Source organism: Monodelphis domestica, chromosome 1 (assembly GCF_027887165.1).
Source record: "Monodelphis domestica isolate mMonDom1 chromosome 1, mMonDom1.pri, whole genome shotgun sequence".
NCBI lineage: Eukaryota > Metazoa > Chordata > Mammalia > Didelphimorphia > Didelphidae > Monodelphis > Monodelphis domestica.
Window position 1 is genome coordinate 427900503 of NC_077227.1, and position 10902 is coordinate 427911404.

At 34.7% G+C, this 10902-nt stretch overlaps 1 protein-coding gene and 1 pseudogene across 4 annotated transcripts in view; one reads left to right on the forward strand and one right to left on the reverse strand.

The window, feature by feature from the left end:
* Window positions 1-10902, forward strand: part of PBX3 (PBX homeobox 3) — a 288415-nt gene that overhangs the window by 185260 nt on the left and 92253 nt on the right. The gene's annotated exons all lie outside the window — the stretch shown is intronic.
* On the reverse strand, window positions 6633-7798 carry LOC103093740 (high mobility group protein B3-like; annotated as a pseudogene).

The window sequence follows — 10902 nt, forward strand, 5'->3', positions numbered from 1 at the left end:
CATATCAGTTCCTAGAAGACTGTTACTGTATTTTAATCAGATCCTTAGGTTCATAGATATAGAATTAGACCATTTAACTCAGTCTCTCATTTTATAGATGAAAAAAGTGAGACCTTCAGAAATTAAATATCTTGTCCAAGGACACATCAGTAGTAATTGTCAGAAGTAACTTTTGAATCCAGGTCCTCTAACTACCGACCAAGTATTCTTTCTGCTGTACCAAAAGAGTTTTTTTTTTTTAATAACACTTAAGACTTGTTGAAATGATGCACACAATTCAACAAACATTTACTAAGAATTTTTCTAGGGCCTTTATGTAAGTCATGTCTTATATACAAAGTAAATTTCCTTTGAATAATCTTGTTTTCAAATGAAACCAAGAAAAACAAAAAGTCATTTGGAACTGTTTGCCTCCCAAAAGATATTTCAAATCTCTTAGAAATACCTATAAATATGATATTGTATGTTTTGGTTCTTTGCCATTATGGTTACTAGTTTCCTATTATAGAAAAGACTATATTTTTCCTAATAATATTATTGCCCCAATGTTATTCACCTGGAATCCTTTTGGATTTTCATTCATCTTACACAGATTGATTTCCTACAGTGCAGCTCTGGTCAGTGACTTGTATTGTCAGAGAAGCATAGTTTGACCAAGACTGACCTCCCTAGCAAATATTTGTGTAGCTCCTGTTTACAGCCCGGTTGTCCTACTTTAATACTCATGCAAAGGGATTTCTAATAAATCTTGTGCTCAGCATTGAATATTGTTTGTTTTAGTTCCCTTCCCCTTCGTGTTTCCCCTTTTAAGAGAGAGCCATTATGAAAGGTTAGATTCCCAGTTAGTGGCGCTTTAGCTCTCCCTTTTGAATCAGTGAGGTTGCCGTTTTATTGCTCTCTGACTTACACTTCAGTGATGAGAGTAAACTAGCATCAGATTAAAGGTCAGCAAATCCCATCAAAGAGAGGAATATTAGGGGCAGAGATAGTTGGAGAGGCAGCACACCACTGGGTATTGACAGGGTGATTCCAGGGTATCAGTCAGCAGAATTATAGCTGCCCAGAGAGTCAGTACAGCTTTAATGAGCCTGTGTGAAGAGGAAGAGGGTAGATTTATGTAGTTCCTCATAATTTTCTGTAGAGACTGTTATTGCAGACATTCTGTAGAGTGTTCTGGTCTTTCATTTAATTCAAAGGTCCTGGAGCTTATCCATCCTCTAAATTCCTTTTTGTTAGCTCAAATCAAAGTTGACATTTCCATGGTTTACCACCTGAAATATCCTGTTCAAGAAAGGGTTTCTTTTGTCAGTTTTAAAATCTTGTATATTGTTAGCTTAAATCTAAAAATATATTGCTATTAATGTATATATATTTCTTTTGTGATTTGAAATGAATGGTTTCTTTTATTCCCCCCTAACTGGGCAGCAGGGGAAAATAATGCATTTACATGTTGCCCTTTAGATAACTAAAGAAGCTCAGATCATAAATATTACAGTACTTCTTCAAATATCTCAGTATGAATTCCATATTGCATGACTAGTTATGTGCATTTATCTTAACCTATTTTTATGGTGACCATTTGTTCCAAGTTTTCTAGGACAATTCCAGTTTTAGTAATGATAAGAACATATTTTTATAGTATTTTAAGGTTTGCCAAATGCTTTCCTCAAAACAATGACGATGTAGCTGGCATAAAAATTATTATCTTTGTTTTACAAAAGAGAGAACTGATCAGAGGGGTTAAGTGATTTATTCATGCTTATTTAGCTAGTAAATGTAAGAATTGGAATTTGAACCTAGGTCTTGACTTCCAAATTCAGTTTTCTTTCAACTATAACAAATTACTTATAAGCAAACAAGGTACATTTTTAATGAGGCTTTAAAATAGGAATATCTCTTGTTAGACTATGTGTACTAATTTCTGGTTTTAAAAATATGGTCATCGTACCATACCACATGCAAAACACACACACACAGACAAGAGAGGAGTGCTTTTTTTTTTTTTAAGTTTCTCAATAAAGAGTTAAGCAGTAAGAAGTTGAGCTCTTCTTGATTGTAAGCATCTTCCTTTCTCCTATTTTAATGTGTCTTTTTGAAATACATGTAGCTGTTAACTTTTTTTTAAAATCAGAACTAATTTTTTGTGTTTCTGAAATCCAAGAAATTATTTGAAAATATTTGCCCTTTTTTGAACTGACTTGGAGGAGATTTTATATATATATATATATATATATATATATATATATATATATATATGTATATATATGTATGTATGTATGTATATATATAAATATACATATTTCTCTTTCTCCATATATATAAACATATATACACACACTATACATTAGTTATATTTGGTCTTAAGTCTTATATGAGAGTTAGACAGCTTTTCTCTTTATTTTTGAGCATCATGGAATTAGGTAATTCTTGAGCAATTTTACTGATTGGTGGGAGACTTATGTTGTATAGTGGAAATACTCTGATTCACTGGCCTTAGAATCAGAAAACTCAGATTTGAGTGCCAGTTCTGTCACTTACTAGCTAGTGATCTTCAGCAAGGCATTTAACCTCTTTGAGCTTCAATTTCCTTATCTGCAAAATGGGAGTAATAATAATAATAATAATAATAATAATAGTTAATATTTATGTAGAGCTTACTCTTTGCCAGGTACTGTGCTATGTGCTTTATGAATATTATATCATTTGATCTACACAACAACACTGGGAAGTACATGGTATCACAATTTAAAAAATTATATTGTGTAATATATTATTATGGCTATCATAATTGCCACAATTTTAACAGATGAGGGAACCAAGGCAAATAGAGACCAAGTGGCCTGTCCATGGTCACACAGATTGTCTTATAATTTTCCAAGACTGGATTTGAATTTAGGCCTTTCTGACTCTAGGCCTAGTATGTATTGTGCCACCAGCTGCCTCAAAAAATCCTTCCATCATTCTTACAAAGTTGTTAGAACAAAAGTTGTTCCTAAAAATGAAGGTCCTACAGAATTATGAACCATTACCTTATTACAATTATTGTTTTAAGAAATTATTTATTTTTAATAATAATTACCCAAAGTGAGGCATAGTTGAGAGAGCTAGCCTTAAAGTCATCAAGAGTAGGGTTTAAGGCTCTTTCAGACATACATAGGTTGTCAGAATCTGTGTGAATCTCAGCATTTCTCAGTCCTCTAGAAGCTATCTGAGACTTCAAGTTGTCTATCCCTAAGCCACAGCTATATAAGTTTTATTTTTTAAGGGTTTTTTTTCTGTATAATAGTGACATCTTATCAGAAGAGGGTATTTTTTTTTGGTTCATTAAGTACTTTTTTTTTTGCAATCAGCAAATAATACATAAAAAAGGTTCTTCTATATATTATATACCGTTCTTGTTAGTTATGTAACTGTATGGATAAAGTCTGTTATGAAGAATTATTTATAAAAGCCAGTTTATATTTTCACAGTTTCATTAGGATACCTTTGATATGTGCCACGTCTTTTGGTAAAGGTTTTATAAAGATGAAAATGTAGGCCTCTAGGCACTTCTTTTTAATTGCCCTTTTTAGGTAAACTCACTTCCAACAAGAAAATTCTCATGGATGTGTTAAGATTCTATAAATTTCTTTGATAAATACGACTTTTTTCCCACTGACTTTGATTATTAACATCATGCATCATGCAAAACTAAAAGACTGATATATACTCACTAAAAGACTGCCATTATTATGGAAAATATCTAGTGTAAGGTCCAAATGGAAGATGAATTCTTCACAGAATATTTGGAGGGCTTTGTCTATCTGTTGATCTCATTTCTTCCTCATTGAAAATCATGATTGTTCATAGGCAAATTGCTTACTAGTCTATACATGAAAACAAAATGGTTAAAAAATTCTTATTGTTTATACTATGTCATATTAGATGGTTAGCCTAGTGAATCAGTAACTCTAGATGGACAAATGATTTTGACCTATAATTTAATAGGAAAAAGATAGTAAATTAGATTGCATCTGAGGATATTTAACAAAATAATTCTAAGCTGCTATCTAGTGTTAAAGCTCTTTCTTAAAAAATTTTTTTAAAATACATGTATAACCTGGATCAAATTGCTTACCATCTCAGAGGGGTTGGAGAGAAGGGATCGAGGGAGACAATTTGGATCTTATAATTTTGGAAAACTTATTTTGAAAGTTGTTATTACATGTAATTGAGAAAAAAATCTTTGAATAAAAAAGCAACAACATAAATGTTCTCAGAAGTGCTGTTGGATGGTGGATATTGGAACACTGTGGCTTCTATGAAAAGACATCCCCAGTGGTGTAGGCTACAGTATATTTTCAGTTATGTTTAAAATATTGATATCAAGAAAAGATGTATATCAGGGAAAAGAAAGTAGATAACATTTTGTATTAAGAAATATCAGATGGTTAATTCCAGTACTCACCCCATTGCTATGAGATGTAAAAATGCCCAGAGTAAGGTTTGTTAAACTGGTATTAATGGATTTTAATTCAATTTAACTTAATTCAAGAGGCTTGTGAACTTAGATGGGGAGAAATACATTCTTATTTCAATATAATTTTCTTTGTAATCCTATGAATTTTATACATTTAAAAACTTTATTTTGAGAAGAATCAGTAGACTTCTCCAGATTGCCAAGAGATCCATGGAACCAAAAAAATTTTTTTAAGAAGCCTTACCCTACAAAATCTCTAGCATATTGAGTGGATTTTCTGTGAAAGATCTTTGGAAGAACATAAAAGAGAATTTCAGAGACTGAGATGGCATGTGTGATGTATAATCTATGGTAATGGAGGAATACCTACATAGGTAAAATCACAAGTCCATTGGAGTATTGAGTATATAAAAATGTAAGGTATTTTTCAAATAAATTTTTAGTTGTTTTGCCTTGTAGTATGGAAATGATACTGAGATTTCAAAGGCTATGACAGCAGAGTATAGATTTTATCAAAATTGAGAGGTTTCAAAAAGAGGCCCCAGTGTTGTAATTCTGTTGTCTGAGGGCCTAGAAAAGGCTGGAGAACCTTATCACTAAATTGGCTTCAAATTTTTTATTACTAACTTTTAAACCAAAACAATAGTCCCTCATCTACTGAGTGATAGAGTTGTAATCTGTCAGTAGAGATGGTACCTATTCTGGTAAAATTACAGATCCATGAAGTATTAAAGAATGTTTTTTATATCTTTGTCACAAGTCTGTTTTGAAAGATTTTCTGCTTAGAAAAGCAGAAATCTGTCATATTCCTTTGATTATTCAGATATTAGAATTATAGAATTTGGATTGTAAGGATTCTTAGAAATCATCCAGTCTAACCCTCTCATTTTAGAAATTAAAAAACTCTAACCTAGATCAAAGCAGCAACTTGGCCAGGCAGTGACTTGGCTGGGTCACACAAATCTATTACTCTTATCATTTTACCATACATGTTGTCATGTTTTTTTTTTTAAATATATATATATATTTTTTTTTCATCAATAGAAGAGAGCCAACCTCTCACTATCGGGACAATAAATATCCTTCCTGGGCTTCACATAAATTACCATGCCTATAGCCTTCAGAGCAAAAGTGCAAAATCCTCAAGAAGGATAGATATACATGTTCACCCATGGAAGCAGTTGTAAGTTAGTGTGGCAGGGGTGGGGTCGGGCGAGGTGGGAAAATACCATATTTGGTTTTAAGACTTGAGTTTGAATCTCAACTCTGTCCTACTTATTCTGGAACCTTGGGCGCATAGTTCATCTAACCTCTCAGAGCCTAACTTTCTTCATTTGTAAAAGGAGGAAGTTGGACTAGTGGATTGGAGGAGGAGATTGGTGTAATGGAAGGAGCACTAGTATTAAGCAAGTCACTTAACTTCTTGACACCTCATATTTTCTTGTAGCTCTAAATCTATGATCCTTTGATCTCAAGTCTCTTCCAACTTGAAATTCTGGGATTTTCTCCTAGTCTCAAGTTTTTCTAGCTGTTATCAATTGCAGAGCCTGGTCTCGCTGATTTCTAAGGTTCCCTTCAGCTCTAAATCTATGGTCCTGTGATCATTAAGGCCTTCAAGCTTTAAGAATCTTGAATTCTATTATGTATAACTACAAAAATAATCCGAATTCATTATTTGATTGCTGTATTTATATGAATTATCCTGAATACTTCAAAATAATAATATGTAAAATTTAGTTCATTTCATGTTTCCTCGATTCATACTATGTTCCACAATACGTTTTCTTTCTTTCTTTTTTAAAGTGTAATACCGTTTATTTTGCTTCAAAAGACATTTCAGCATTCTAAACATACAAATCTCCTCCCCCCCCCCCCCCCAAAACATTCTAAATTTTTTGTTTAAGGACAGGCTTTTTCTTTTTTTTTTTCTTGCATCATTGGCCTGGCTTTCTGTTTGACTTACTTAAACAAGAAGGAACTCTACAGTTTTTCCATTTAAAACTACTGCACTTCAACTAAAAAGAAAACCAAAAATCCAGACACTTTTCTCATGTCAGCTGCCCCCCACCCCCCACTTTTGACACCTAAGAATGGGAGCAGGGTGCTATTCCACTATATATACAGAAGGACTACTTGTTAACTAAATGGACACCCATTGCAGTTTACCTGCAATCTACCCTCACAGTGTAGGCTTTGGGTTGCAGCTCCCTAGGAAAGGCAGCCAAGCCTCATGCCCCCTCAAACCTGGACCCCAAGAATCTGGCTAGGGGTGTGGGGTTTTGTTTTTACAAACTAAAGATATGTACAGTTTATAACTCAAATTTCTAGCCAGTAACCATATAGTTAAACACCACCTTACAAATAAAAAAAAATGCCTGAAACATTTGTAAATGCTTTTACACCAACAACAAAAGTGCACACAGAGTGAGGAGAACACGAGAACGCCTTTTCGTTTTTAAAAATGTTTGGAAATATGTACAACTTTGAAACAGTTTCTGGGTGCTCTGAGATACCCATGGCCACTTCATGGAAACCAGTTCCAATGTCTATCTAGAAGCACTTTTGAGAAGCTATGTGATCAGAAGCCAATTAAGCCTAATGAGGGCAATCGACACCATCACAAAGGAGGTGTTTCATTTATGGTGTTTCCCCTACTCTATGGTATTCACATGGAGACAGAATATGGTACAGTTTCTTTCGTCATCTTCTTTATCCTCCTCGTCCTCCTCGTCTTCCTCCTCTACCTTTTTCCAGGCAGCTTTAGCTGCCCCCTTTGCCCCATCGAGCTTCCCTTTCGACTTATAATCTGCGACATCCTTCTCATATTTCTCCTTCAGTTTGGCTGCCTTATTATTACAAGGTTGCTTCTCGTTGTCACTGAGATTGTTCTACATTTCGCCAAGCTTCTTTGCCACATCCCCGATGGATATGCCAGGGTTTGTAGACTTGATCTTGGGACAAAACTCTGAACAGAAGAGGAAGAAGCCAGACGGGGGCCCTTTGGGTGCATTAAGATCCTTCTTCTTCTTGCCACCTTTTGCTGGTCCGTAGTCCTTCATTCCTCTCTCATATCGTACCTTATCAGCTTTTGCCATCTCATCAAACTTGGATTTCTCTTTCCCGGACATAGTCTTCCACCTCCGGAGCACTTTTTAGAAAATTCTGCGACGTTAACAGGAACCTCTGGGTTCTTCTTATGCTCTTCCCGGCAAGTTTGCACAAAGAAGGCATAAGCAGACATCTTGCCCTTCGGTTTCTTGGGGTCACCTTTAGCCATGGTAAACTCTGTATTGTTCGCTAGTCTGGGCAGCGCAGGGCACGACACTCGGCTAAGCACTCCCCCGACCTCGCGCTAGCTGGCTCCATGAGAGCCGCCTCCACAGTACGTTTTCAATAAGACTAAACATGTATTCTTCCACATAATGAAGATAAAATGTTATACTGTTGTTACATTTACATGTGTTGTAAAGGCCATTGATTCCAAGCCTATATTTACTTATGTATGACCAATAATGGTACATTAAGATAATCTGACATTCTCACAACGATGAAGGTGATTTTTTCCCCTGTAAGAATGGAGAACAGTACAGGGGAAGAGGAGCTGGTTTAAAAGGAATTACAAGAACTGGAATTTCTGTATGCCGTTTGTAGTATTTAAGATAGCTAGAGGTAAAACACAGCTGATGAATGCAAAGATAACTATGAGACATTATAACTGACTATGAAAAGGCTCTTCATGCTTTGAATATAGCAGAATTTATAAGTGACATTTACTGATCACTCAAAAATACATGAGGTGCCTCAATGAGTAGAAAAGGAGGACTAGACATGGGAGGTCCTAGGATCAAATCTGCCCTCAGACCCTTTTCCTGGCTTTGTGACCCTGGGCAAGTCACTTAACCCTAACTGCCTAGCCCTGACCACTCTTCTGTTTTGGAGCCAATACTTGTATTTATTCTAAGATAGAAGGGAAGAGTTTAAGAAAAAAGTACATGAATTCCTAGATCTGGTATTTTTGACTTAGGGAGAAAATCAAAGACCAAATAACATTTCTGAATTTTTTTCCCCTTCAATGGACTCTGGCCTGCCCAGATTTTGCATTATTTTGTAAATCATAGCTAAGAATAATTTTTTAAAATTTTTGTGAAAAATTTTCATGAGATTTTCAAAATATAGAATATATTACATAGTCTAAGAATAATTCTTAAAATATTAAGCCTCACATTTGAATAGTTATTATTATGGATACTACTACAACAACAACAACTATTACTACTACTACTACTACTACTACTACTACTACTACTACTACTACTACTACTACTACTACTACTACAAGATAGAATAGTATAATGGATAGAGACTTGCCATCATTCCAGCAAATTTCAGTATTTCAGTTTGTATGGCTAAAAGCAAAGATCTTTGGAACACAGAAAGTTGTATTGTGGGTAAAATTATGGTTGTGGAATCATAGAACCTTGTGTAATGCTAGATTAAATCATGTTTCTGCTACTGAGTTATGTGACCATGAACAAGCCACTTAATCTTTCTAGGCCTTTGTTTCCTTGTTTGTTTAATGAAGGCATTGAACTAAGTGATATCTATGGATCCTTCCGCTTCTAAATCAGGTCATCCCAAAAAGGCATCTTTTTGCTGCCAGAATTCCTAGGTTCAAATACTGACTCTTCTACTTAGTTACCTTGGTGTTCTGAAGCAAGTATCTTTATCTTTCTGGGCCTCAATTTTCTTTTCTTAAAAATGAAAGGATCAGACTAAATCAGATTCTTATTCTGAAGTCCATGAACTTATTAAAAAAATATTTTGACAGCTGTTTTTCAAAATAATTGATTTCCTTTGTAGTTCTATTATTTTAACTGAATGCATTTGAAAATATTATTTTCAGTAGCCATTCATGAGCTAGACTGCCAAATGAGTCCATGAAACAAAATAAGTTAAGAACTCTTGGACTCAGTGAGGTATAAGATCCCTTCTAGCTCAAAATCTTGTAAAATTTATGACATGTATTGGAAAATTTATTTGTACTGAATTTCCATAGTAAGCTTGCCACCTCAACCTAGCATGAAGTGGATAAAGTACTGACCTTGGAGTTGAGGACTATTCAACTCCTTTTGGACATTTGCTAACTGTATTTCTCTGGACAAAGTAACCTAGCCTCTCTGGGACTCAGTTTATTACTAGAAAATGGGGGTTTGAGGGAACTACATGGCCTCTAAAGTTTCTTCCAGTTCTAGATCTTCAAACCTAGGATTCTCATCTTTTCTAGGATATGTATACACTAATAATTAAAGGCTTTATGATTTTTTGTGGATCGTCTCTCTATAAATACAAATCTCATTGCATTTACTAAATGGTTTCATGAGTAGCTGTAGCCAAAAAAATCATTACCTGATAAACCACTTTCTGGTTATTAGCTCCTCAGCACTTATAGCAAGGCTGTTTCTTGGAGAGCAGACACACTGTCCATGTCCAAGCCTGTGCTCAAAAGTATTTTAACCTTGTAGGAAATGGCAGAGCCTTTTTTTCTAGCACCATTTGGGTATAGATGAAGACTTTTGTGGAGTCCTTTACATACCATTTTGTGATAGTCAATTTTCTGCTATAAGACATTCAAAAACTAGTACAGCATGTTATACGGGATAGCCTTAGTCACATTGTGAAATGAGTGTTTAAAAGAAACAACATTCAAAACTGGACTGAAAACTTAATGGAAGAGCAAATTTTTGCATTTTGAATTGGGTTCAGGATGGAGTTGATTGAATGTTGGAGAGCAAATTCTGTTTTCCAGGAGATATCAGTGAGAGAAGAACTTATGGAGCAACAAATATGATAGCATCTGTGTTGTAGACATCAGGTACTCTTGCATGAGGTTATTCCATTCTGAGAAAAGTAAGGGTTTTAAATGAAAAGAGAGGAAATGGGCATGCCAACAAGGATTACCTCCTTCTACAGAGAGAAGAAGGGAGAAGACATAATGTGAGTGAACATAAGGAAAAATGGCAATGTAGGCCTGTGGACAAAATTGCCACATGGAAGTTATATAAGGAAATAGGAATAATTTGTCTTAACTAAAGTACACACTTGACCTCTAGCATTTTCTTGTGAAGATAATAGCATTTGGAATTGAAAAGAATCTTAGAGATCATTTACTACAATGCCCTTTTTTTACTTAGGAGGTGACTTATCCAAGGTCACATGTAAAGGAAACGGAGAGCTGGGTATGGAACCAAGACCTGTGGTTCCAAATCTCAAGCCTTTTCTGCTGTGGTTTACCTCTCACTACAATACCTTGGCATCTGGTAAATTTAAAATAATCATTTGGACTTAACTCTTTTCGTATGCAGACATGATAAAATATCAAATTAATTAGTGAAAATAATCCTTATGTATTAAAGCAGATATTATTACATCTCTTCTCCTTAACC